A 27,989-nucleotide genomic window follows, 5' to 3' on the forward strand; every position below is an offset into this window, starting at 1 on the left:
CAACCCCACCCGACACTGGGTTAATACCAGAGACCCTTAAGTGGGCATGGATTTTTAAATGTTTCATTATTTGTAAGCAATAAATGTTGCCACATATGCCAGATCACAAGACGTGCTTTTTTCCTGGAAAAAAAGGAACCTTAAGTTGCCAAAAGTCTTCTGATCTGAAGGTTACCCTGTCACACAGATTATTAGCATTTGTTTTGGAGTTATGCTCTGTGATGATAGTTAGTGTTGTGTTTTTGTAATGATATAAAGGCACCAATTACTCATAAGGGATGGTGTAAACACATTGTGGGTTAATTTATTAAGACTAGGCACATGAAAACATATATACATGGATAGAACATTTGAAGACATTAGGATCAGGGCCTAAAAAAGTGAAACTGAGGCTGGATCAGATGACACACTTCTCTTCTAGTGATGGCATGCTGCTATCCCTTAAAGGCATATTGCAACAGTTGGTTGTGTTTTTGTTTTTAAAATCTGGTGCGAATGGGTACAAAATAGAAAAAGGTTCTTTATGGTAGGAATCAGACTGGAAGTGGTAAGATATGCCAAGCAGTATGGAAATAGAGGGGCTGCAAGACCTTTTGGTCTTCCTTTAACTGAGAAAATTATGTTGAAATGAAAAAAGCAAGAGGAAGAATGAGTGAAAATAGAAAAAAAGCAGGCACACTTTTTGTGGGTATGGTGCAAAAGAGACCACAGCTGAAAGAAAAGTTGAAAAATTGGATATTAGACGACAGGAGAAATTGAATTTCTACAACTACCAAAATGATTGCATGTGAAGCAAAAAGAGTAGCATCAGTAAGAGGCATTGCTGATTCTGGTGAGACAACATCTTCATGCTACATATTTATGAAAAGGCAGGGTTTAACATGCCTAGCAGAACCAGGATAGCACAAAAAAATGCTGGCTCTAAGGTTGTGAACATAAAACATTCACCCTGATTCTCTCTCCACAGATGCTGCCTGACCTGCTGAGTATTTCCAGAATTTTCTATTTTTATTTCAAGTTTTCATCAGCTGCAATATTTTTCTTTTAACATAAGATAAAATTGGCCTACAGTTTTGTGTTGCATGGCAGTACCACTATGCCTAGCAGAGCCCTTGCTGCTAGACTGTGATTCAGGCAGTATGGTTGCAATGCTTCAATCTGTCAATCAGTTCTATAGCTATCTGTCCAATACAGCATAACCAAAGACCTTATACCACGTACACATCTCTATGTACAGTCTATAGATATTATATGCTAACCATGGTAAGTTGCAATCTTAAACAGTAATGTCAACATCAAATGCATGATACTGGTTGCAAAAAAATGACTTACCCTAAGATAAAGCCAACTTTGGAATCCCAACATATCTGCATTGAGAGAATCATAATGCATGAGGGTAAACTCTGCACACTGCACGAGCTCAGACAGCAGTGCCCTGAGAACGCCAGGCACAGCTGGTTAACTCCTTTTAGCTAACAAAGTGATCACTGCGAGAAAAAAAGTCAGTGCTGAGTTTTAGAGATTACAAGAACAATGTACGTGTCACTTTTCCTGATTGCCCTTCCTGTCTTTCACTCTTCGGGCATCGCACTTCCTGTGCCACACCTCAGATGTCAACAACAAAACATTGTACCAATGGACTGTAGGAAGAACATGTACCTAAACTACTGAAAAGAAAAAAATCAAGGACTTACACAAACACCCAAATCTGAGTCAGGACAATCCACCAAGAAATTAAAGGATAAATGAATCACAAAGTTGTTTTTTTAAAAATATTTTTGTCCCTGATTTCTTTCCCCCTGAGCTTGCCAACTTAATCCTAAATTTTCTAATGTAATAATACCATTAGAAAATATATATCTCATAAGCATTTCAATGAATGCATCTTCTTTGTTCTCTGAATCTCATTTATGTTTACACTTGGCACCTCTCAAATGTCTGAGGTCACAATTGGCTTTTTTCTCACCAACTGTGCTTGCAGTTCTCATGGTACTGCTGTCTGACTTCCTACAGGATCTTCCCAGATGCATTAGTTTGCATAATGCTGCAGATATAAAGGGATTCCAGAATTTATTTTTAAAACAGACTGGCCAATGAATTTTGAAAGCTTTCCTTTTTGCGCCCCCAGGCATTTTCTAGTTCAAAGGGAGAGACTACCTCAGAGAAATGTAAAAGGCAAAGAGGTTAAAATCACTCCCTCTGTCTTCATGTCATCCTCTCATATAAGCTCTCTCTTTAAACTTGGGTTGCCTCAAGAAGAGCTGTTGAAACTCATTGACCAGCTCAGAGGAAACTGGGAGTGGGCAATCAAAATCAGCCGGGCAGTAAAGATTTGCCAGGTTACATATACCTAGAAAGCCGCCAGGATTCTGTCATCCAGGATTTTAACTTGTGATCCTGAGCAGATGGCAAGGACACCTTCTAAAAGCCACTTACATCAATGAGACACCATTTTCAAATGTACGAAAATGATGAGCATCATTGCTTCATCAAGCTTGCCCCACACAGTCATGATGCTTGAATGGGTAATTAAAGATTTCTTACCCAGCAGCAGCCATGTTATCTCCTGGCAGAGGCAAAAAAAATAGAGAAAGAAAATCTGTAAAAAAAAAATCCTTTCTAATTCCCTAGGCTATCTCAAAAGTATTTATCAAGTAAATGATCCCAGCTTTCAAATCTTATCTGAGCAATAAGCTGAAAATCATTCTTGTGTCTTTCCTTTGAACTTTTTCCAAAGCCTCTTCTTTGACCCACCAATAGAACTGAAATGGGACACAGTTTTCTAAAAGTGATTTAACCAAGATCACACTAGGACAAAATGGTGAACATTGCTTTGCTTTACATTGAATAGTCCTACTAATACAACATAATACCCTATTTTCTTTTGATATGGCTTTCTAACATTGCTCATGAAACTATCGAGAATTATGAACTATAGTGCCATGATTCATTGGAAGCCCATGTAAAATGTTAAACTACAGAAACAAATTAATTTAAAAAGTATTGTTCAATTTTATGCCAATAGTTTAATTTGAAGAACACGAACTCGACATTTACATTTACTGAACTACAGGTTAATTTGAGGCAGTTGGATAATCTAATTGCTTTTGTACTAATTGCTAACCAGCTTATGCTGGTAACATTGCACAAATGCAATACAAAATCATTCACATTGAAGGAACATTAATAGTATATTAGGTTTAGAATATTTTCTGGTAAGTTTGAGACTGGTACAGCTATGAACAATGCACTTCGAAAACCATGTTCATTGTGTGTTACACTGGTAATGGAGATAAGTTTGTGCTGAAGCTATGCCACACCTACTATGCACCATGACTCTTTACAGTGTATTTTTTAAAAAGTATAAAATTAATTGATGTAGATGTTCGTTGTTGCACAATGGAGACAGATTAAATTGCATCTAACATCTTGCATCTAGGATTTGTTAAATGCAACTTAAAATTTAATGATAAAAACAGAATTACCTGGAAAAACTCAGCAGGTCTGGCAGCATCAGCGGAGAAGAACAAGGTTGACGTTTTGAGTCCTCATGACCCTTCAACAGAACTGAGTGAAAATAGGAGAGGGGTGAAATATAAGCTGGTTTAGGGGGGGAGAAGTAGGGGGGGTTGGTTATAGGGACAAGCAAGCAGTGATAGGAGCAGATAATCAAAAGATGTCACAGACAAAAGAACAAAGAGGTATTGAAGGTGGTGATATTATCTAAAAGAATGTGCTAATTAAGAATGGATGGCAGGACACGCAAGGTACAGCTCTAGTGGGGGTGGGGTGAAATAAGACTAACAGGGCATAAAAGGTATCGATTTAAAAATAATGGAAATAGGTGGGAAAAGAAAAATCTATGTAAATTATTGGAAAAAACAAAAGGGAGGGGGAAGAAACGGTGGGAATGGAGGAGAGAGTTCAAGATCTAAAGTTGTTGAATTCAATATTTAGCCCAGAAGGCAGTAAAGTGCCTAGTCGGAAGATGAGGTGCTGTTCCTCCAGTTTGTGTTGAGCTTCACTGGACCAATGCAGCAAGCCAAGGACAGACATGTGGGCAAGAGAGCAGGGTGGAGTGTTAAAATGGCAAGCGACAGGGAGGTTTGGGTCATTCTTGCGGACAGACCGAAAGTGTTCTGCAAAGCGGTCACCCAGTCTGCATTTGGTCTCTCCATTGTAGAGGAAACCGCATTGGGAGCAACGAATGCAGTAGACTAAGTTGGGGGAAATGCAAGTGAAATGCTGCTTCACTTGAAAGGAGTGTTTAGGCCCTTGGATGTTGAGGAGAGAGGAAGTAAAGGGGCAGGTGTTGCATCTTTTGCGTATGCATGAGGAGGTGCTGTAGGTGGGGGTTGAGGAGTAGGGGGTGATGGAGGGAGTGGACCAGGGTACCCTGGAGGGAACGATCTCTACGGAATGCTGCCGGGGGGGTGAAGGGAAGATGTGTTTGGTGGTGGCATCATGCTGGAGTTGGTGGAAATGGCAGAGGATGATCCTTTGAATGCGGAGGCTGGTGGGGTGATAAGTGAGGACAAGGGGGACCCTATCATGTTCCTGGGAGGGAGGAGAAGGCGTGAGGGCGGATGCACGGGAGATGGGCCGGACACGGTTGAGGGCCCTGTCAATGACCGTGGGTAGAAAACCTCGGTTAAGGAAGGAGGACATGTCAGAGGAACTGTTTTTGAAGGTAGCATCATCAGAACAGATGCGACGGAGATGAAGGAACTGAGAGAATGGGATGGAGTCCTTACAGGAAGCGGGATGTGAGGAGCTGTAGTTGAGGTAGCTGTGGGAGTCGGTAGGCTTGTAATGGATATTGGTGGACAGTCTATGTTTTTAAAATTTAATGATCTTTGTATGTTTAAATTAGACACACAGATAAGGTGGTTTCTAAGCCAGTAGCATTTGAAGAAACATTGTCAGCAATATTTTTGTGTATATTCCAAGCCTTTGATATTATTGAGTTTCATGATCATGAAACTTTCTAGAACGCTATCTTCAACAGGCTTAAACCCTTTACAAATGTTTTTTTGTACTTTAAGAGAAATATTTCAAACCTTCAGGATGGTAAAAATTTCCCTTTTGACACCCTGGGTTGGATATTTGTGTTGGAGACGGGAAACAGGATTTGGGACTGTTTTCAGGTCCTGAACCTGGCCCCAGGGTGGTGGGGAAAAGTAACTTTTTGATATTTTCACCAAGGTGCCTCTTAATTGGCAGGGAGACAGGTTCTGTGTCCAATTAAGAGTGGCAGGTGAGGTCTTGAAGCTGAGGGGTCAATCAGAGGCCTTCCAGCTTGATGGCAGCTGCAGGCTAAAATGTAGGCCTCAATATTCACCATGTCGGAAGGGCTCTATGCCTTATCCATAATGGCGCTAAAGCCCAAAATCTGGAAGTCCTGCCCCCAAACCCCAGCATCCACCATTTTTGCTGGGGGGAAGTGGTGAGGGGAGACGGAAGTGGGACATTTTTCTCACATCCGTGGTTCATGGAGGCATCTGCACATTGTAAAGCTCAGCTGCCTTCACTCAAAAGCAATTTTGGTCACCAAGGTTTCTGAAACTTGACTCTTGGCTTTTGATATTTGAGGAAAAGTTCTAAGCCTGCTGGAGTTTTTTGGAGAGGGAAGTTACCCTTTTGGAAAGATCAGTTATCCCTTTGGGAGAGTTCAGGTATCCCTTTGCAATTATTAAGAGCAGACATGAATGTGTGTACAAAAGTGGATAAGGTCTGTCGATCTGTCAAGCTGTCAAGTCATTTAAATCTCCCACCCTTCAACTTTTCGAAAAAGCTTGCAGTTGAAAAAATAGGTGTTTGAAATTTCACTGTTTGTTGACATAAGCCTGACAGCTATCATCCTAGGATTAGTGCTGCCTGGCTGCTTCCACTGTCTATCCTTATTGCAGTTAGGAGCCTGTAAGTTCATTGTTTGATTGACAGCTCCAAGAGGTTAGAAAGAGATTAGCTACCTTTGATGTGGGTCTATGAATATAAATGTTTGTTTTTTCATTAGTGATTAAGCACTTGAAGAAATTTAAATGTATTGAATGGGCTTCTATCAATGAAAGTATTTTTTTAATATAGTAAATTCTGTAACAGATACATAGAACTTTATGTTATTACATCCCAGCTTAGCTCTTAAGGTCTGCCCATGGTGGATGCTGGGTGAGTTGGCATGGAGGGTGTGAGGGCTAAAGGAAATGAGTGGGGTGCATGAGTTGGCACAAAGTTGGTGTCATGAAAATATAATAATTTATTGTGATTCATTGTAAAGGTATGTCAATCGTGGTTTTTGGATTAGTTTCTCTTTGTGTAGGTACATGTGTGGGGGGGTTTTAATTGAATTGCAGACAGCTAATCTGGAGCTTTTGAGTTATCAAAAGAGAAGCTAAGTTTGAAACGCTAAATACATAAATATGGCTGAAGTTTTAGAATATGAGGTGTGAGGAACATTTGTATTTTTAGATAAACCAAATTAATTTGCATTTCAAAGAGATGTCAGGATATTACACTTAGCCATAAGAAGTTAAGTCAAACAGCGTGTTTATTTTTCCCAAAGTTTACTGATAATATGAGTACTATGAAGGATTTATATTACGGAAAAAGTAAATTTGTAAAGACGTATTGGAACAATAGAGTTTACATTAAAAAGGGAGAAACATGTATAAAAGAGGTGAGGTTATATGTAAGGGGAAGGCATTCTGAGATCTAACAAATGTGAAAAACCTCCAGCTTCTATGCATCAAGCTGCTGTCTACAGGAACCGAAGCTCAGAAAACTCATTGTGAATGTCTCTGTCCAGGATATTGTTTGCTTTGCTTGAAGTTGCAATCTATCTTGTTTTACAGTTGCCTTAATGGAGGTGTAACTGGGAGCTAGATTAATTAGGAGATTTTGGAGTTATTATAATAGTAATTTGTAGACCTACGTATGTGCTTAAAATCTTTTCTTCTATTAATAAATGTTTAACTTAGTTTAGTAAAAAAACCTATAAAACTCAGCGGTCTTATTACTACTGAATTCAAGGCATGCATCTTGAAATAAAAATACAAATTGCAAACCATTTGTGGCAACTGTTTCAAGTTTCTCTCTTGGATTTGAGCAGCTCGGCATTCACCCATCAGCTGTGCCATAACATTTGGCGTGGGGCTATTTTTAGTTGTTGGGATGTGGTCGGGGGGGGTCATGGGTTGGCATGTATTGGCACAGAGTTGGCATTGGGCCATAGGGGTGGGTAGAGAGGTATAGGATGGCTTTGGGGCTATAAAGATCCATGTTGGTCGGTAGAGGGGCATAGGGTGGCATGGAGAATCTGAGGGGTCAAGGTTGGGTGGGGGCATGAGGGGGCATGAGTTGACATGGATGGGGACATGGGGACTGTGTGAGGGGTGAGGGTTGGAGGGCTGTTTTTTTGTTTTACTCTCTTTATTACAGCTAGGACAAAGTCCCAGAGCACCATGGAGGTGAGCCTTTTGACCAGCCTACCTCAGGACTAGGAAGTCCCTGTGGCTGCCTCTACATTGTTTCCAGGGGCAGCAGTCCCAAGTTCAGTTAGCACCTGCCAACCAGCGACGGCTCCCACACCCCCCTGACACACACGCCCCCCCACCCACCCAACCCAGAATTAAAATCCAGTGAGTCGGGCAGTTTGTCCTGAGCCAGGTTTTTGCGGTTGGGAAATTTCCCACCTTTGCATATCCGACTCGAGAGCAAAAATTCAGTCCACAATGTAAGCAATTGAGAGGGTACTTCAACATGCAGGCAGCCTCTCACCAACCCTTTCAAAACTTTAAAACAGATACAGCAGCCAGGTTACCACTGTGGAGTGGGGAGAGGGGGCAGAGGTGTGGAATCCTGCATAGGGAGGGCAATCTTGGCTGCACCTGCAACCAGGCAGGCAAATCTGCCTGGACTGCTGGTCCCCTGGTCAGATGCTGGGTGCTCACCTCAAGCCAGTTGGACTGTTCCTTGCATACTCGGGAAAATGGAGGCTGACTGGAGAATTTCAGTTGGCCTCCTCTAAGTGTCCTTAATCAGGTTCTAAATAGGCCTAATTAGCTGCTTGCCCTGGTGATGAGGAGCCTTGCCGGCCCAGAATGCACCTTGGCAAAAATGGCTAGCACCAGGAATCGGCTCAGGAAACTGGCACACTGGCCACACCAGTATTTTCAGGCCTCATCCACTTCAGCTCCTCACCTCAGCACCGCATGTCAGGCTAGTGCTGGTTAGATGTAGAATAAAACTCCATACCACTCTCAACTGTGCATTATCTAACTTCAGTGCAGTTCAATGCATGGGTGGATACTTGCACATCCCACACATTTAGCATCTTTACCTTGATCCAGACCAAGACTACCAGTTGGTATCATAGAATGGTTACAGCAAAGAAAGAGGCCGTTCAGCCTGTCATAGCAATACCAGCCCTCTGCAAGAGCAACTCAGCACTTTTTTTTCTCCTCAGATCATTAATCAATTCACTTTTTAAGGCCTCAGTTGAATCAGCCTCCATTTTGCTCTCAGTTGCTTTTCTTCTTTGTTTAAAATCAGAACTCAAAAACAACTCAATATATCTTCCACATTTGTAAAATTCATCAGATATTTTACTTATTTAAGTGTCCTTAATAAGACATATTCCCTTTAATGGTTTTATTTCCAACCTTTGAAGAGTGCGCTGGATGTGTATTTGACAATTTGTGAATAAGCCACATACAAATAAGTTGCTCAGCTGGGGCAGACTCATGATTAAACATATTCAACTCCCAATCTAACTTCCCTATTTTAAAGTACCTGCATCATAAAATGTTCACCTCCTTCACTTCCTGCTCTCTTCTGTCTCTCTGCCTCTTTTCTTTCTCTCCCTCCTACACCTTCACTTCTTTTCCCTTTGACTTTCCCTTTTTCTTTCTCTTTTGATTTTACTTCTATGCTGAATATATCTGCAGTTGGAGAAGGATTGCGGGGGTGGTGTTGGGGGGAGGCTGACAAGAACATTGGGGCTCAGGTAGGCAGGCAACTTTTCTAAACTGCATTATTGACCACTGCAAATGGGGTTCAGAAGAGGATGCTCAAGACAAAGCAGTATGCTGGGGTGAAAAGCGAGACAATGTTCTAAATCTGTTGCCTGTGGGGAGGAGTCGGGATGCTGGTGGCTGTACAACACAGTCTTTCATAAGCCTTCTTAAGAGCTGTATTAGGACAATCATTTGGTCCAAGTTAGGCTGACCAGGCCTTCATAACAACTTTCTATTCTACTCAGGGCAGTGTAAACGCTAATGATGGAAAGTGCTCACCCAATAGCAGGTAGTTGATCTGCCACGGTAATTTCAAATTCAATTAGTGTTAACAAGTTCTCTCTCATAAACAATGCAGTCTGAAGCTCGACTTCCTCTTCTGGCAGCATTGCTCTCCAGTTCCTGTCAGTGCTGCAGACATTGAAAGGTATGTTAGCTGGAAGCAAGGAACAGAGAGCTAACTATTTGTTTCTGCAGTGGGTTTACAGTTAATAAGCACTTTACATTCACAAAACACATCTCAGATGTGCTGGGAGTGTCAAGGGTTATTTCAAACGAATTATTATATCAGAGGCATTTGAAAATAGAAAGCAGGCTAAATTTGATAAAAAGGTTGCACATTCCACTTTGTGGGGCCTGGTAAATCTTGCTCCAACTAAATATATTTTTAACTGCATTATGATCAGATTTTGTGATATGACTCTTGGTCTTTCAGAAAGGATACTCCCAGCCCTTTGATCCAGTTCTGATTTGACTTCCTTTTACAGAGTCGGCAAGATGTTATCCCAACTGTTCCACTGTCTTCCTTTTCCAAAAATAACTTTTTTTAAAATTCCCAAAAAAAAGACTGTTTTAGATCATCAGTAAAAGGATTATTGTTCATTGTCTGCCATTCTGTTGAGGAATGTCATGGCGTGGCACATATTTGCATTGACAGTGTTGAGGTTAGAAGACTGAGAATCTCAAATTCTTCAATTGAGGTGATACAATTTCTATACCTGCAGGGGCAGTAACAAGGATCGGCATCACGTGTATATGACCCTTGTCAGGGGATTAAGACCTCACACTGTATATTTTTATAAAATAAAAATATAGATTTCCTCATGGCTAATTTCTGCAATGGTAAAAACTGGACAAAGCCCTTTTGAAATGGTTGAAGCTATGTCTAGCTGTGACCCTTGAACAATACCAGCTAGAACGGCAGTTTCACAGCAACCGACACCTCGTTATCTCTGAAGAGGCCCTAACAACCCCCTGTGGGCTGCACAGACCAAATTCAAAGGGAACTACACAACGGCCATCTACATTTCATAAACCAGGCCTGGCCAACTGGAGCTGATTCATCTGCTAGAACAAAGGACCCTGCAACCTCCTTTTAAGACTTAATGGTTGGAACATTATCAACCTCAAGGACTAAGGTGAAGGACACACCCTTTGTCAAAGCCAGAGTGGAGAGGTGAGAGTTATATGACATAAACTCCATACTGGCAGAACCAGTAATATTGCCTTGAGGAGCTGCAAAGCTTAGTCTGCCATTTTTCCATTCAGCAAGCAGCAGCAGAGAAAAGTGATTCTGTCCAGGCTTGAATGCTTTGTGCCATCTACACTGTTTCGACTGGAACTTCTGTACCATCGCTACAAGACTAATTTATCTCTGCATGCCTATCTCATCATGGAAGTCAACTCTACTAGAAAAGTGAATTATCCAGCGTCAGTTCAGCTTGCCAACCTCTGTGAAGGGATACATCATTGGACTTTGATTCTGGGCTCTGGACACATGTGAAACAATAATTATTTTTTCTGGGTCTTTGCCCTGTAAATCTTTCTTTCTCTATCCCTACTTTACTGTATGAGTGCACAAGGGGCCATGTAGACACACCCCTCCCCCCCAACCTGTGTTTTGAGTGTGAACAAATAAACTAACCCTCTAAGTTCATGTTATCTTGAGTTTGCTGTGGGGTTATTAATAGAACATTGGATCACACCAAAACTGAGAGGTTGGGAAAAATGCCATCACTTATAAAAGGGGAAGCAAATCAAAACATCTTTCTGTTTACAGATGGGTGGTGAGAGGAGAAATCAGGGCTGTTTAAATTACCCCCCCCCCGCCCCCTCCACCATCAGTAATACCCCGTTGCCTGTTGAGAGTACCAGAAATACTTGAAAATTGTGTTGAACTTCCAGAGGCCAAAGCAGAGTTTCTCTGTAGCCCAGTACAAGCCTTGAAAAGGAGTTGGCTTTTCACATCATGACACTCTGTAGAAGAGCAGTGCACAGTGAAATAACCCCCATTCAAAATTTTGTTGTCACTATCATGTACACATTATCTTGATTGTTGAAATATGCTTGCAGCAGCTTTTATTTAACTGAGAACATTGGAAGTTAAGTTCTATCTGGGAATGGGACCTAGCCTCACATAGTGTCAGTGTATATCACATTGTTTGAATTTGGATATGAGACAAAATTTGAAAAAAGCCAGGTATAATATATTAGGGAAATGCTAACTCCCCATGATGGGCGGGAGAGGGTCAGGTGGTCTTAAAATTGCAAAAGTCTGAAAGCCAGCCCTAGCAACCCTTGAATACGCACACTTGGCTTTAATGGAGGTGGGTTGGGGATATGGACTAGGATTTTGAAGTCATTGGGCGGGTGTGGTGGGTGGGCTTGGGAGCAGCCAGGAAATGGTCTGCCACCCACGATATGACCCCGACCACAATTTCACACTGATGGGCCAATAAAAGCCTGCTCAGCATGAAACGCGGCTCCGCACTGGTCAGGAAGGGCCAAGTGGGGGTGGGGGCCTGTTGGCCACTGGGTCCAATGGCGACCCGGCAGCCAGTTTAAAAGTGACCCAGGCAGCCTCTGGAAGGCTGCCACAGAAGGACGTCTCCTGCACTTTCGCTATGGATATGAGTGCGGTTGGACACAGCAGGAAGGAGGGCAGTCGGGTGGGTTCTCGGTCCCCCACTTTTCTGATGAGTGCCTCGCGTCCTCCTGGAGGAGGTGGCAGCCAGGAAGACACCCTTGCCCCAGGGGTGGGAGGGGGAGGCTACCGCACCAAGAGAGCATGGGGGGAGGTTGCAGCAATGGTGAGCATCCATGACATGGTGCGGCGCACCTGGGTTCAGTGCCGCAATGAAGTGCTTCAATGACCTGCTGTGCTCAGGAAGGGTGAGTACCGTGTTGGCATGGGTCAGCTTGCAGATGTGTTAAGGTCTGACTGTCCCCTTCAGTCTGAGTGCCAACTGTCAATCGCGCCAGAGCAGGCAAAGGGGGTAAGCCCTGGCTTCTTGGATTGAGTGCCTTGGGGCTCAAGGGCCAAGAATCTGAAGTGCCCTGCCAGGCACTCCTTAGCTGGGGTTGGCCAGACTGCAAATGAGCTGTAGGTACAGAGTGGACTAATCAATGCTTCTCTGTTGTTTCAAGAGAAGATGGCCCACAACAATATTGAAAGGTCGCAGACCGGCGGAGGCCCCACTAGCCCCCTAAGCCTGTCCCAATACAAACAAGATGGCCTGGAGTTCAAGAGCCGGCACACGCTCTGTGCAAACGGGAGTGGAAAGGTGTGGTGCCAGACGAAGGTAAGAGACTTTCGCTTTGTGCATTCTAGTGTAGTCTCTTCATTGATGTGAGCCTCGACACTGGGGTCCCCATTGATCACTGGAAGATGACGGCACCATGATGCAGATCTCCATGTTCTCACCAGGGTGCCTACCATGCAGAGTGACAGTGTGCTGCCTTTAACTAATGACCTGTCTTTGTTGTCTTTTTTCTTCCTTTTAGGTTCACCAGCCAGTGTGCGCTCTGTGGACCCCACAGGGCCACCACTGACACCAGAGGACCACTGAGCTTGCATCACACCCATTCTCTAAAGCAGGCACCAGCACAGATACCAGCACATTGATGGGCATTAGTTCAGCGGATAGTGTTCGGTGCACATTGGAGATGGCAGTTCGCACTCACTTGAGGTGCAGGGGGGAGGTAGAGAGTGCCCAACATGCCAGTAGTCAGAGGACTGCTGGGGATCAGGACGATGCTCAGTTGAAGGTTGATGATGAGCTTCTGGAGTCATCCATTAGGCAGCAGACGCTGGATGTCCAATGAGGTGTGCGGGAGGATTTGGCGGAGATCCATGAGAGTATGTGTGCCATGGTCTCCTTTATAGGGGGGTCCATGTGGAGTATCAGCACTGCAGTGACCGTCATAGCCAAGCGCATTGCCTCCTCCATTGAGAGGGTGGTGACTCTCATGGAGACTCAGCTTCAGGGACAGAATGAAGGGTTCCTGGGTTGCGCATTAACCTGCAAGCCCTCACACAGGCACTGACCTCAGGTGGTCAGTGTCAATGTGGGAGATGGATGAGGCACTCAGTATCCCATTAGGTGTCCACCCATCAATGGTGTGCAGGGAGGTCCACAGTGACCTTACCTTAGCACACGAGCTGCCTGTCATCTCTACGGGCTCCTCTCAGTGCACTCTGGATGATGGCAGCAGTTCCTCCGCCCCTCTGCCAGTGACCGTGGCATCTGATGATGCTGCGGTGACTGGTGAGATGCGAGTCATGGCATTGGCTGCTCCGTCCCAGACGGGGCCAGCACGAGCTCCACTGGCCAGAGGACACCAAGGTTATCAAAGCCAAGAAGACAGCAGAGTCAGCAGGCTGTCTCCAATGCCAATGAGGTGGGGAGCATCAAGACATAGCAATCGCAAACACAAGAGGGACAAGTCTCAGGTGATTTTATGTTCATTTATACTGGTCTGGGTTGAAGACAAGAAGCGATTATATAAATATTATTGAACTGTCAGAATGAGATAAATTGCGTTTTTGTCATCATGGCCTGAGTGTGCTTCACCTTTTTATTTCACTGATATGGGGAATGCCTGTATGTAATGCTGGACGTAGATGGCTCTGAACTTCATTGGACAGGCATTGGGTATTTTTTGTGTTCAAATGAAAAGGTATTTTCAGACATCCAGGATGGAGGTGGCAGCCCTGGCATGTGGTTAAAGCTGATCTTTGGTAGCCTAGTTGAAGGAACATTGGATCAAGGCATCCCTGGTGTCCCTGCCTCCCTGCAGGTTATCAAGGTCTGGCTGCATGCCCTCAGCAGTCTCCTGGCGGTGCTCCTCTTCAGACTCATGACTGGACTCATCATCTGTGGCCTGTGCAGCAGCGTGAAAGTCCTCTTCGCCCAGTTGATCCCCCCCTTGCCAGTGCCAGATTGTGGATAGCGCAGCATGCGACCACTATCAGTGACTCCCGCTCTGGGGGGTATTGTAGTACACCCCCTGAATGGTTCAGGCATTGGAAGCACATCTTGAGAAGACCTAAGGTCCTCTCTACCACCGCCCTTGTGGTATTGTAACACTTCTCTGCCTCTGTTCTTTGGTGGGGGAGAGACGTCATGAGCCACCTCTTGAATGTCCTTGTCACCTAGCAACCATCCATCCAGTTGAGCTGGAGCACTGGAGAGCCTTGGCACCTGGGAGTGTCTCAGGATGTACGCGTCATGCGAGCTGCCAGGGTATCTTGCACAGACTTGCAGAATCTGCATCTTGTGGTCACACACTATCTACACGTTCATGGAGTGGAATTCCTTCTTGTTGACGAAGGCACCCGGCTGACCCACTGGCACCTGGATGACCACATGTGCAGTCAATTGCACCCTAGACCCGGGGGACTCAGCAATTGCCACGAAGCCTCTGGCTCGCTCAGCCTGGCTGGCCTTGTCCATACGGTAAAGAATAAAGGTCAGTATCCGCCTGAATAGAGCTTCTGTCACCAGCTTGATGCAACTGTGGACAGCTGATTGGGAGACTCCACACAGATCCCCCACTGACCCCTGGAAAGAGCCAGAGGCATAGAAGTTGAGGGCCACTGTGATCTTCAGAGTCACTGGCATGGGCTGTCCACCCACACAGTCAGAGCTGATCTCAGGCCCAATCATCTGACAAATGGAGGTCACGGTCTCCCTTGAGAGGTGGAGCCTCCTTCGGCATTGCACCTCAGACATATTGAGGTATCTGCATCGCCTCCTGTATGCCTTGGCAGCAAGATAGTGGCGTCTTCTGCAGCCCCTTCTGCCTTAGACTTCCTGCTGGCCCTGCGCCTCTTGTGCTTGTGCCTCTCCTCCCACAGGTTGCTCCCCTGGAAGCTGCACTGGGACACCTGGCCTCCTCTTCCTTTTGCCCTTCCCTTTTTCCTCAAAGGAGGTGCCTCCAGTGGAGACCACAATCCCCATTGCCAGGGTAAGTCTGTCTGATATCTAGAAGTGTCCACACAGTCAGAATCCTGCAGGGGCCTTGGATACACCAGTAAGTCCTGAAATGAAGCCTGCAAATGCTAAGAATGAAGCCTTGTACAGAAAGGAGGCTGCCAAGTATCTATAAGCAACCAGCAGCAAACTATCTACCAAACTCCTCACTACTCACAATGGCAATGCTGCTGACCCTTTTTATTCGGCCCATGGATGAGGCTTTTGAAAATATCAGCTGGCCAACTGTGACGATTTGCCTGACTGAAATGGCAAGGACAATGAAAAATCCCTGTCAATTGGACTAAGGGCCTGAAGTAGCCTGTTAATTAATGGTGGGCACAGCTTCAGCACCCTTGTGCGCCTGCCAACCGAAATATTTTACATTCAAACATGTCATGCTCCTGCCCGCATGCCATGCAAAAAATCCTGCTCATGGACATTCTCACCCAGCAGCTGGTCAACTTCTCAATCTGGTTGTTTGCCAGGCAGGAAGTAGTGAAAAGATTCAAATAATGTACTGCTGTTAAATCCAAGGCTCCTTCAATAGCACCTTCAAAACCTGCAACCTATACACCTAGAAGGACAAGGGCAGCAGAAGTGTCATTCCCCTCCAAAGCACCCACCATTCTGACTTGGAACTGTGTCACAGTTCCTTCAATGTCACTGGGCCAAAATCTTCAAATTCTCTCCTTAAAAACATTGTACGGATACCAACACCACATGGACTGCAGCAGTTCAGGAAGGCGGCTCACCACCACCTTCTCAAGGCCAATAATGGATGGGTATTAAATGGCCTGGCCAGCAATCCTCATATCCCAAATATGAATTACTTAAAAATGCACCAGGATCTCTATTTTACCCGTGCTACCTGGTTTCCTGATCACCACAACCCTCCCACCCCACTTCTTCCCTGCCTTATGGAAAATATCGGGGTTATTATATTTCTATTGTCAATTTGCTGTTAAGCATCTGAATTTTTTGTTATTTTTCATGTTGTGATTATCTAAAATACCCAAACCCCTATTTCTTCTTTTTTTCATTTTGGTTTGTTGCTCATTCCTGAAGCTCTCAAATGATAGATTAATTCATTATAATTAAATGACTTATTTGTGGGGGGTGTTGGGGGAGTTAGTGCTTTTCGTGTAAGATGCTCTTCTCCCTGAAAGATGAGAAAAAGCAATTGAAAATGTTTTCTCTCTGCTAAGAGTTTCATTGGTTTCAAAGCAGCCTCATGGAATATTGCCAATAGGTATTCAGGCCAGATACGTGAGCATGTATGATATGTAATGTTAATGCTGTTAAATAAATTGAGCAGAAACCAAAGTGTAAGGGCTTCATGTTATTTTTGTGGTTATCTTGCATTTGTTGAAACAGCTTAGATTACAGTGTATAACTGCATTTCGTAGAGACACTGTGTGGAATTTTGATGTGGGCTTTAGGTCTAAAGCAATTAAGTGAATATGAAGCTAGTGGTTGAATTTAACCTTTTCTGGAGTTGACTGTTCTGTTAACTTTGGCTTTTGCTTGTCATTGTTTTGACTTAAATTGTTTGTTCGAGTTTCCATAGCAACAATCCCTTGCTCTTCTCACTGTAATAGAAAAGATAATAATTTACAAAGAGCTACTAATCCATATATAAAGGAACCAATGTTCAGTGAAACTCCATGTTAAGCACATATTTGAAAAGGGATTTGGTTTTTTAAATTATGATACCAAAAATTAATTTCACACTTCTATAATTGAAGCAAATGGCTCTGGAAATTACATAAAGCCAATACTCTACCAATTAGTTTTTCTTTTTAATTATATGAAAGGATAATTCCATTTTATTTAGTCCTGTGCCTCAGGAGAAGGCCATGTCTGGGTTAAATACATTGTTGGCCATGTGCTTGTGAACAAGCATTTGGTGTTTCTAAGGGATAAATAAGTTCTCCTAGCTTATCAGATATTTAAGAGACAACGTTACTCTTTGCATTTTCAGAGCTACGCATATCAGTAACTCTTTTCTTCACTTACTTTCTAATTTTTTTCCCTTTGTGTTCCTCATGCCTTTTGTCTTTAAGCATACTTCCTGTAGAACTTAAAAAAGGAGAATTTTGTAGCGATATTTTACATGACCAAAAGACCACACTGCAGCCAGTTCAGTGATAGTTAAAGATGATGTGGTGAGAATGAGATGCTCCCGTCTGGAACTTCTGCTCATGTTTCTTACTGTTCCTTTGCTCCTTCTACCAAGACCATGTCAGCTAACTCCATTTCCACACAGCAAGAAGAGGCTGGCGTTCTTGGTGGGAGAGGAAAATCTCATTTCTTGCCCCTCATTTTCTGAAACAATCCTGCCAAATTCCAGGTGGGATCATAAAGGAAAATACTGAGCTATATGTCTAACACAGAGAGATTCCCAGCCTCTTTAGGCTAAATTTGAAGGCAGTTTATTAAATTGCTGCGCAATTATCTGTCAACTGATATTAATTATATTCCAAATCTCAATTTTAGTGAAATAAATAGGTAAATCCCACCAACTGCAGCTATAATTTGTAGCACATGCCTACTTCCGTTTTAATGTATTTGAGATTAGAGTAACAACATTTTGCAACATTCTAGAATCAGGACAGCTTTAAACTGGATTATACAGCACAAATATTTCTGCTTAAACCACAAGGTTAAATGTTGCTGGAATTTATGGCCTCAGGTAATTAAGTTTGTAAGCTTTACACTATTTTTGATCTTAAAAAAGAGCCACGTGTTAAAATCACTTGAGCATCAGGTAAATAAACAATTATATAGAAATTTTAATGAAAATAATTTCCTCATGTATCATGCATGATCTCCTTAGCTTCATTTGTAGCATTTTATACGAGTTATTCTTTGGTAAGGATTTCCTCTGAGCTCCTTTGTTGTTTTTAATTAGATGGCGCATAAATTCTGCTGTGCACTTTTATATGGAAATAGGCTAAGTAGAACAGAAGACAGTTGAGTGATAGTAAGATGCCATTTGTCAGAACATGGGCTGGACCTGTGCTGAGAAGTGGGGGTGAGCTTCATTGTCATAGGCTAAAAAACATGCTTACAACTTTGTGTTGGAATGCAGGAGGCTAGTTCAGGTCTTATACTCACAATATATTGTTACAGTTTGGGTGGAATGTTTTCCCATGTAGCTTTATCATAACGCTACTGGAAACAGCCTGAACGTTACATTCTGTATTGTGATTGGGCACACAGCTGTTTTGGCAAGGTTCCCCAAGGCCCATGCTATGATGGTAAAGTGCTTTCTTTTAATAGTCATACAGTATATTTCAAAATCACTTACCGTTAAAGTAATTGACATTACAAATTATTTTTTGATGTCAAGATATGCAAATTTCACTGGGATAATTCATTTAACACAAGCAACCCAGTTTTGGTACAAATTGAAGCTGAAGTCATTGCATGACATTGCATGCAATCAAAATGGTAAAGCATGCTTCAGTTTATTAATATCGTATTAAGGGCTTTGAGTTTGACATTGCACTTCTTGTGGAAGAAAAGTCATCTATTGAAATTAGGTAACGAGCTGCAAGTGACAAAAAATAGTTGCTTTCTACTTCACAACTACAACAGTTATGCATTTTTACCCCCAGCTACTACATATCTGTACTGGAAATAGAGAAAGGAAAAAAGAAACTGAGCACAAAAAGCGAGAGCGAGTGAACAGCAAGAGATGCTCAGGGTGCATTAGTAGTAGTGGCTCAATATGTACCAGAACAGTCTATAAGATGGCTGCACTGCTCTGCCCTTCCTTCCAGTAACTGGCTCACAAACCTTTTGGCCTTTAAATTAATGACTTTGATTTTGTGCCACTTCAGGAGTCCTAATTGTAGGCTGTTAAATTATGCATGGTTTATTTTATTCCAAGCAATCGTTTGAGGAAGAATCTGAGCTTATCATGCACTGAGTGATTCAGTTTCATATCATGATACCTTCCAGTGAGGCAACATAATCTAATCATATTGGGGATGAGGGTGGCTGGGGTTGGAGAGGGTTGTTGAGGGATGAAGAATTGTTCTAGACACAATGTATAGCCACGTTGTAAATAGACTGAAAAGAACGATCCAAACAATTCCTTCCTCATTTTTTGTTTATTTAATATCTAAGCATTTGCACAGGCATCTTATAGAATTATTTTAGTTTAGTACAGGTGAGAATCATTGAGTTTTACAATTCCCCAACTATGAAAATACAGCAAAGTAGCCCTATCAAGTCTGAAGAAAAATATGTAATGAATTCCGTCGTTTCCAGAAAGAAACTATTTTAATTGTAAAAGCCCATGTATGATAAATCTGTCAGTGTGATGAGTGAAAATGCTTTTACTGTAATTTATGAATGAATTATTCTTTACTTTGGCTCAAATCTGGTCTCTCTGCACCAGCATTGGATACCAGCTGAAACCGGTTTTGATGAGCAGGTTTAGGTCAAACCATATTTCATTCAGTCCGTGGAAACTGCCAGAATTAGTAAATGTACAGTAACCCCTTGCTGTTAGATAAAATCCAGGCTGTTAGAGACTGATTGTCTGGCTCTATGATAACTGATTCTACACATTGCTGGAGTGCATCACATACCATTCAGTAGGGCCACACAGTGAGTAATGAATCAGTACATAATGTTGTAGTGACATTCAGCAATGGTTTGAAAAACAATTGGGTACACTTGCAGTCAACTGCATTGGCCTCATCTGATAATGCAACATCAACTGATTAAAATAATTTTGGGGCACTGCTGGCACTTTGTGTATGATGCACTGAAAGTGCCATAGTGGTTAGGATGGAATGTCAGGTGCCAGCAACTATGGAAAGCTGTAGGCTGCTTTTAAAGTGCAACAATTTTGTTTTAAATTACTGATGCACAAAGGCTATTTTGCAAAAGTGGCTGCTGAAAATCAATAAGATGAAGGGGAATAACAGGCTCCAGTACAAGAAAAGTAATATAGGGGACATCTGGCATCTTCAGCAATTCTAATGTATTGCAGTTGGACTGCAGGGAGGATCCCAAATGTAAGGAGCACTCATGGCTTTGATGAGTTTTGTGCAACATTGGTGGAAAGCACTCTTCAGTCTGCTTTATAGTGCAATGGATGTGTTAGGCCTTGGGCTTTGCCCCAAGAAGCACTGTTGCCTGCCATCACATTATTGTATCCATATATTTATTTCTCCTCCTCACAGACTTTTAGTTCATGCATTGATTTCTTTGCCCAAAAAATATATCCACAGCCACCCAGTTTTTAACCAAAGCTGCTTTGAGATGCATGAGGATTACCTGTATTGATCAGAAGCCCTGATTGATTGAGGAACTGATTATAAAAAGTGAATGAAAGTCTATCAATTAATTGAATGCTGTGAATTAGCATTCCATCATCGATAGCTGCTCCTTCAGCATCTAGACCCCTCACTCTGGAACTGTCTTTCTGCCTCTCCAATTTTCTTTCCTTCTTTAAGACCCTCCTTAAAACCCACGTCATTGACTAAGTTTTTGGTTACCTTAATGCTTTCTCCTTTAGCTTGGCTTTTATGAAGTGCCTTGAAATAATTTTCTAGAATCCAAAATATTTCAGTGCATGATTTTGCATCTACAACACCTATTTATTTTCCCTTCTCCAAGAGTGGTTTGTTTTGAAATAGTCAGCAACAGCGTCATTTGAACTCGGAGGCACCAGCCTACTCAGCCTATCAAAGAGTTGATGATGGGAGGAATACACTTGCTCCTTTGCCCCCACTCCTCCACATTTTCCCATTCCTATGCCAGACACACATTTCTCTCTCCTGAACCCACATATTTCTGGGATCTCTGGGCCCCTGATATTGGTCCCTGACCCTCATACATTCCAATCGCTGGCTTACCAGCCTCGCATTCTACAGCCGCCTGTTCACCCATCCTCATGATCCATGGTCTCTGCACCCCTGCTCCATGCTCTTGGGACGCTCCAATCCATCACCTTTTGATTCCCTGCTGGATTCCTGGCCCCAACCTCAGAGACGATCCCTGAACCCACTTACATGAGGGCCACTGTGACACCCTCCAGCCAGCGCCGAGTCTCCCGTTGCCCCCATGAGATCTCACCCATTGTCTTTCAGAAGAGATGTTCAACCAAGACCCTGCCTGTTCTCTCAAATGGGCATAAAGGATTCCATGGCACTATTTCAAAGAAGAGCAGGGGAGTTATCCCTGCATCTTGACCAATATTTATCCCTCAATCAACATTATAAAACTGATTATCTGGTCATTGTCATACTGCTGTTTGTGGGAGCTTTCTGTGCACAAATTGTTTCCAAATATTATTTTAAAGACCTCCTTAAAGTAATTCTGAGTCAGTAGACTTGAGTAATATAAAAACAGGAAATGCTGGAAATACTCAGGAAGTTAGACAGTATCTGTGGAATAATATGGTAGCTCTGCATTGGTCTCTGGCCAAACAAATCAGGGTTCTGTACATGAATTCTAGTACATATGCACAGAGCATTAGTCACTGGAATCTATAAACTGATTAAATTTGATGATGAACCAATGAGTCAGGCCATATCCATTTATAAGACAGTTTAAAAAAATGTAAAAAGTCCCCAGATTGTCCAACCAAGCACTTGCAAATCTTTGTTAAGTAGGCTTTGCACCAGTTACTTATGCTGCAGCTGCTATGAAACTGAAATAGCATGAAAGTAATACCTTCAGCTGGTCTCTTATTACTTATCATAATTTTATCCAGCTAAATTGACTCACAACTCACACTTCACATTCTGTATTTTGGTGAAATAAGTTACTTTACATTGGCACAGACTGTATCGTATCTCTGACTAGATAATCTATGAATGTTATTGGAATGCAACAACATATCTTAGACAAGTGAAGGCACGCTCTTGGATCATGACATCCAGTTGTAGACAATGCAATGCTCAGCTATTCAGCTGTCTTCTGGAGTGGCCACTGATATGTACACTGACTTTACATAATGATACAAGTAAGTGTTGGTAGATTTAAGTGATACCCTGATTTTGAATTGCTCCACCCCATCCCTCCCCCACCCCCCGCCTCCAGGGTAAACCAGCATTTTACTTGCTCATTGCGGATAGCCCTGACCTCCCCATGGCTAACTTTGAAATTATTCAAACACTATAACAATCGCATTTTATTAGATTCACGGTGCACATTTTTTTAGTTGCAAGACCTCACTGATAATCGGATGGTCCTCACTGCAAACATTTACACGAGTAATGACAAAGCTACTCTGTAGTGCACAATCTGGTATACAAGCTACAGGCTTTAAGATCGTGACATCCTTCAATGTCTGAGAGCAATGAAGCGTGCCAATGTTGAGATTGTGATACTGGTTGGAGGCTCCATTACTGCTGGTTAAATTATCCCGGGCTGTCAAACATCTTTGAACTTAAGCCTAAGAATCAGTAACTCTTTCACTTTAAATGAACCAGACACCAGTGATTCCTGACAGAAGTCACACAGAAAGAAATCAAGCAAGAAGATTCCAAATTTATTCTTGTGTAAGTAGTGAAAATTAGGTAAAGATTTACAAGAAAAAAAACTGCAGCATTAGCTTAAATCAGTGAGGATTCAAGTTTGAAACTTGGAAATGTAATAGAAATTGGCTGAAGGAGTCTGAATCAGGAGTAGATGTTAGAGAATTTATGTGGAGACGGAGACAAGTCTGGGACCCGATCATTTCTGATTTAAATCAATGATTTGGATTCAAAAGCTCAATGTAAACTAGTTATATCCACAAGCAATAGCAAATGAACAGGGACAGTAGAATCTGAGGAAGCAAAATGAATTAGGCAAAATGGCCAGAGTTTTCCATGCCTACATCTGCCAGCCCAAAATTTCAGGTTAATGAGCATAGGAGCAGAAAATACTGACTAATATGAGATTTGGAAAAACTACAATAGAGTTGATCATTTGGTCCATTGTGCTGGCTCTTTAAAAGACCAATTAGTCCCAATCCCATTTCCAAAAATCCTGCCAGTTTTTCCTTTTCAAGTGTGTTCTCCTCTAACTCAGGCCCCTCAAACATTCTCAATTTTAATTAGTCCACCATTGGTGGTTGTGCCTTCAGCTATGTAGGCCCTAAGTCCTGGAATTCACTTACTACACCTCCCTTTCCTCCTTGAAAATACTCCTTAAAGCCTATGTATCTCTTTAACCAAGCTTTTGGTCATCTGACCTAATATCTCCTTATGCGGCTTGGTGCCAAATTTTGTTTTACATGCTCCTGTGAAGCACCTTGGGGTGTTTTATTGCTTAATGGTGCTGTTGTTGATTTTTTGAACATCACTATTGAGTATGCTTCCATCACCCTTTCAGGTCATAACAATTCACTTGGTGGGAGACAGCAGCATAGTGGTAGCGTCACTGGACTAGTAATCCAAACGCTCAGGTTATGCTCTGGGGATATGGGTTCAAATTCCACCAAGACAGCTGGTGAAATTTAAATTCAACCAATAAATCTGCAATTGAAAGCTGGAGCAGTATTTTTTGCCTGCCGTGGGGTGGGGGTGGTGGGGTGTTGGGGGGGTGGAGGTGTGGGGGGTGGGGGGGGGCGGTATGTGCGGGAGTGGGCGAGCGGGTTCCTGATCAGTGACCCCGCTTGGGGGCTCGCTACCATTTTACTTGGGCGAGCCAATTAAGGCCAACCCAGCGTGACATCCGCTCTGAAATGCTGAGCGCTCCATGTGCGGGTGGGGGGGAGGGTGTTTCCTGAGCCGGGAGTGCACTTTTTCATGCATGCGTGTGGAAGAGCACACAGGTCTCCCTGAGACAAAGAGCCGCCTCAGGGAGATTGGTTGAAGTTATAAAAATTTTTTAAAGGTTAGAAAAAAATTTTCCTGACATGTCCCCTCATATGACACTGTCACATGAGCTGGGATACGTCCTTTACTTTTATATAAAAATATTCCAAAATTTTAAATCCCTCATGAAACCTCATCCCGCTTGTGGATGGGGTTTCATGCTTTTTCGGAAGGCCGCCTGGGCTCTTCACCTGCCCAACAACCTTAATGTTGGACAGTAAGTTCCATTTCAATTACTTTCAATTACTTTTTCAATTTCAATTTCAATTACTTTTTTAATGGCTGTAATTGGCCGTTGCCAGGTCGGCGACCCGGCTGTGCGCCCGGTGAACCGAAAACCTAAATGACACGGGGAGACACCAGGACGCATGCCCAACGTCACCCCGCATCATTTTACGTGTTGGCGAGCAGGCCCTGCCCCCACTCACCTCTAGTCAGTAATGGTCAGACCATGAAACTAACATCGATTGTTGTTAAAAAAAAACCCATATGGTTCACTAATATCTTTCAGGGAAGGAAATCTGCCATCCTTACCTGGTCTGGCCTACATGTGACTCCAGACCCACAGCAATGTTGATTCTTAACTGCCATCTGAAATGTTCTAGTAAGCCACTGAGTTCAAGGGCACTTAGGAATGGGTAACGTATACTGGCCTTGCCAGTGACACCCACATCTCAAGAACGAATAAAACAAAACTACATAAAACAAATTCTCCTCAACTCACCCTGGTTCCTTTGCCAATTACCTTAAATCTATGCAATCTTGTTACTGACACCCATGCTTGTGAAAACAATTTCTCCCTATGTACTCTATCAGAACCCTTCAATGGTGGTTGCAATTTTGTACAGACAAATCCTTATACCCAGAGAGAGAAAATGGATGATAAAAGTACCCCAAGAATGCTGCAATCTAGAATCTAAATGTTGGACAAAAATAATCAAGGAGGCAAATAGAAATGCAGAAAAACATAGCAAAATGGTAGAGTGCAAGTCAGCAGAAGCCATCTTTATTTTGTAGAGCGCTTGAGTGCTGTATCCAGTTCTCGTCACTCAATGCAGCAGACACAGTTCAAATTCTGATGGCAGTGTAGAACACAAAGCCACAGACCTGATCTTTGTGCGATCAGATGATTTAGTTATAACAAAAAAATCGAGAAGCTTTCGATTTAGCCTTGAAAGAAACCAGAGGAGAAGTGATCTAATCGAACTTTGTAAGATGCAACCAGTGTAGGAAAGAAAAATCTGAAATAATAAATTGTGACAGTAGACAAGAGGACATAAAGATATAAATTTGTCCTGGGTGGTAACGCAAAACTGGCAATGAAGACTTCAATGCAAAAGAAATTCAGGCAGCCTGTAAAGTGAGTTACCAAGGTGCTGTCATCAAATCCCATTTTCTATTATAAATCAGGTAGATATTTGATGGCAGCATTCTGTTCCATTTTTGTGGCTCATCCATTTTTTCCAGTTTTTCCTGAGGAATCAGATTCATTTTGCGGTACAGTTCCATTGAGATGAAATAAGCAAGTACGTACCTGAAATTAGGCCTAGGACCTTCTGACCCTGCCAGGTCCAGTTGTGAACTTGCTAATGAACATAACTAAGCCTTACGGGAAGCTATTGCATATCTATATCACAGAGAAGCTTCAGGGTGTCATTCTATAATAATGACTCAGTTTTCAGTGATGAAGAAATAGCCTCATTTATGTTTGGAATTCTCTATCACAACCAAAATAAAAACTGCACCAGATTCCATGATCACCCAGTTGGTGAATACATTGCTCAATCTTGAACTGAGCTGCATCATACCAAGATTGGATTCAATGCTCAGTCTGTGCTGAGTTGTCTAACCTAACTCTAGTGGTCGGCTAGTAGTAGGGACCACTGAAACTGTTCCTAAGCCAGGAAGTAAATATCAGACAGTAATCTTGCTCTTATCCAGTGATTCCTTCTGAGAAAGGCAGTTTTGTGGAGACCATTGGGAAACTTTCAAGTCAGACTCAAAATCGGTGGTTATTGGTTTAACAGGTTAGACTGCGAGGACAGGTTGCTTAGATTAGGCTTGTATTCCTTTTAGAATTAAATATTAAGGGGGTATTTAATTGGTGTATTAAAAAGATTTGTTGAGTTGATATTTTCTCTGATGAGATGGCAGGATTCTCCCAGAAAAAGGGGCATAACCTTAAAATTAGACCTAGGCCATTCAGGGATGAGGTCAAGAAGTACTCCTGCACAAAAAGAGCCGTGGAAATCCGGAACTCTCATCTCAATAAGCTGTTGAGGTTTAGTCAATTGAGAATTTGATAGTTAGGCAATGGTATTAAGGGTTAAAGAACCAAAGTGAATAGATGGAGTTAAGATTCAGATCAGCCATAATATAAATGCATTACAGAATAAAGCTCTAGCGGCTGAATGGCCAACTTCTGTTCTGCTTACCAAAGGTCACGTGAGTAGCCTAACTATTTTTCAGGTTCAGGTCTCATTCTATTGGCGAGAAACAGGCAGATTTGCTGCAGTGGAAAATGGGTAGGCTTTGGCACAGAGGTGGCTGGCAGGTAGGGCCTCTTGTGGGGCGTGGGGCAGGATCTATGGGGCAATCACAAAAAAACTTTTCAAAAAGCAAAAGCTTACCTTTTCTGAATGGTGACAGTGGTCACTTTAGGGCTGTTTAGGCTGTTCAATTTCTGGAAGATCTTGGATCAACGTGTCTAAGGCTGGTATTTTCAGGGTCACAATCTTATACATTTAAATTTTCAAGGTCTGTAATCCAGAAAAGGAGGACTCAGCTTTTTGCCCTCTTAACTGGAGGCTCACAAAGGGGATGAGGCAGTGGGAATCACTTGGTTGTGACCGAGGGTGGAATCCTGGCTATATTGATCTTTCCTGCTTAACCTGAGGCCAAATATAGAGGTCGTACTGGCTGAGGTCAATTTGTTTAGCACAGATCAGGGTTTGAACCAGGAACCTTCTGGTCTGTACTGATCTCTGTCTTTTACCCATTGACCCAGCACATGCACTTTTAGCAACTATTTATTACAAGTGATAACCTGGCACGAGAGGGGAGGGAAGTCTCAACATCTAATTGACGTCTGAGTCCTGAGTAAAAGGAATTCTGCCTGTTGCATTCTCAGCACAAAATCTGACTTCATATTTCACAAGTGGAAAATCCAAATAGCCCGTACATGACATCAAAGTATTTTCTTTCAGCTTGTTCAACAATTTCCCTCAAGTAATTGAGGAATTCTAATCAATTGTAAAGGCAAAAGAACCAGAAGCTGCCAGGGCCTGCCCAGTTTACACTGATCAAAGAACAGCAGCCAGACATTACAAGGCAAACACAAACAGTTGAATAAACCAGTAAAATATTACCACCTTATATTTCGGATCCTCGTTTTCTTTCACATGGTGGATACGATTTAGTTTCCATGATACTCAAAAGTTACAGAATGAAGCTTTTTTCTATTCCAAATTAAGCTGTGCATTTCTTCCGCAAATCACTGGGAAAAATGAATAATGTAGCTGGCGGTGCTGTCACAGAGACACGTGTTCAGACAAGATTTAATTGTTAAATGTGAAGCAACATTGTGCTGAAATATCTTGATGTTCCATGGCGCACTAGCATAAATACCTTGTACATTCCAAAGTAGATAACAGTCAGACGAATACAACCACAATACAGGTTTTTAGATTGGGGTGGAGTCATCTAATATAAGAAAAATGAGAAGTGTTATGGAAATTCCCTTGTAAGTTAAACATCTTTACCTATTAGTTCAAGATTTTAAGCATTCTTTTGATGTCCTCTAAAGAAAGGTGTGAACTCTGGAATCATTTTACACTGAGCAGCAAAGTTTGTCTCATTGCCACCCCTGAAAAAACACACAACCTCGACCC

The 27,989-nt window shown here is 42.5% G+C and overlaps 1 protein-coding gene across 11 annotated transcripts in view; it reads right to left on the minus strand.

Annotated features, from left to right (window-relative positions):
• Nucleotides 1–27,622, minus strand: part of vwa5b2 (von Willebrand factor A domain containing 5B2) — a 139,071-nt gene extending 111,449 nt beyond the window's left edge. For 5 of the 11 annotated variants that reach the window (XM_041204078.1, XM_041204043.1, XM_041204069.1 and 2 more), the window contains exon 1: nt 27,471–27,621. The gene's annotated coding sequence lies outside the window, so the exon portion shown is untranslated. Of the gene's footprint in view, nt 1–9,293; nt 9,426–16,755; nt 16,861–25,633; nt 25,696–27,467 lie in introns of those variants that run through there. The other 6 variants (XM_041203996.1, XM_041204026.1, XM_041204050.1 and 3 more) reach the window with 6 other exon arrangements.
• Nucleotides 27,623–27,989: the final 367 nt, after the last annotated feature.

This window comes from Carcharodon carcharias, chromosome 2 (genome assembly GCF_017639515.1).
Source record: "Carcharodon carcharias isolate sCarCar2 chromosome 2, sCarCar2.pri, whole genome shotgun sequence".
Classification (NCBI taxonomy): Eukaryota; Metazoa; Chordata; class Chondrichthyes; order Lamniformes; family Lamnidae; genus Carcharodon; species Carcharodon carcharias.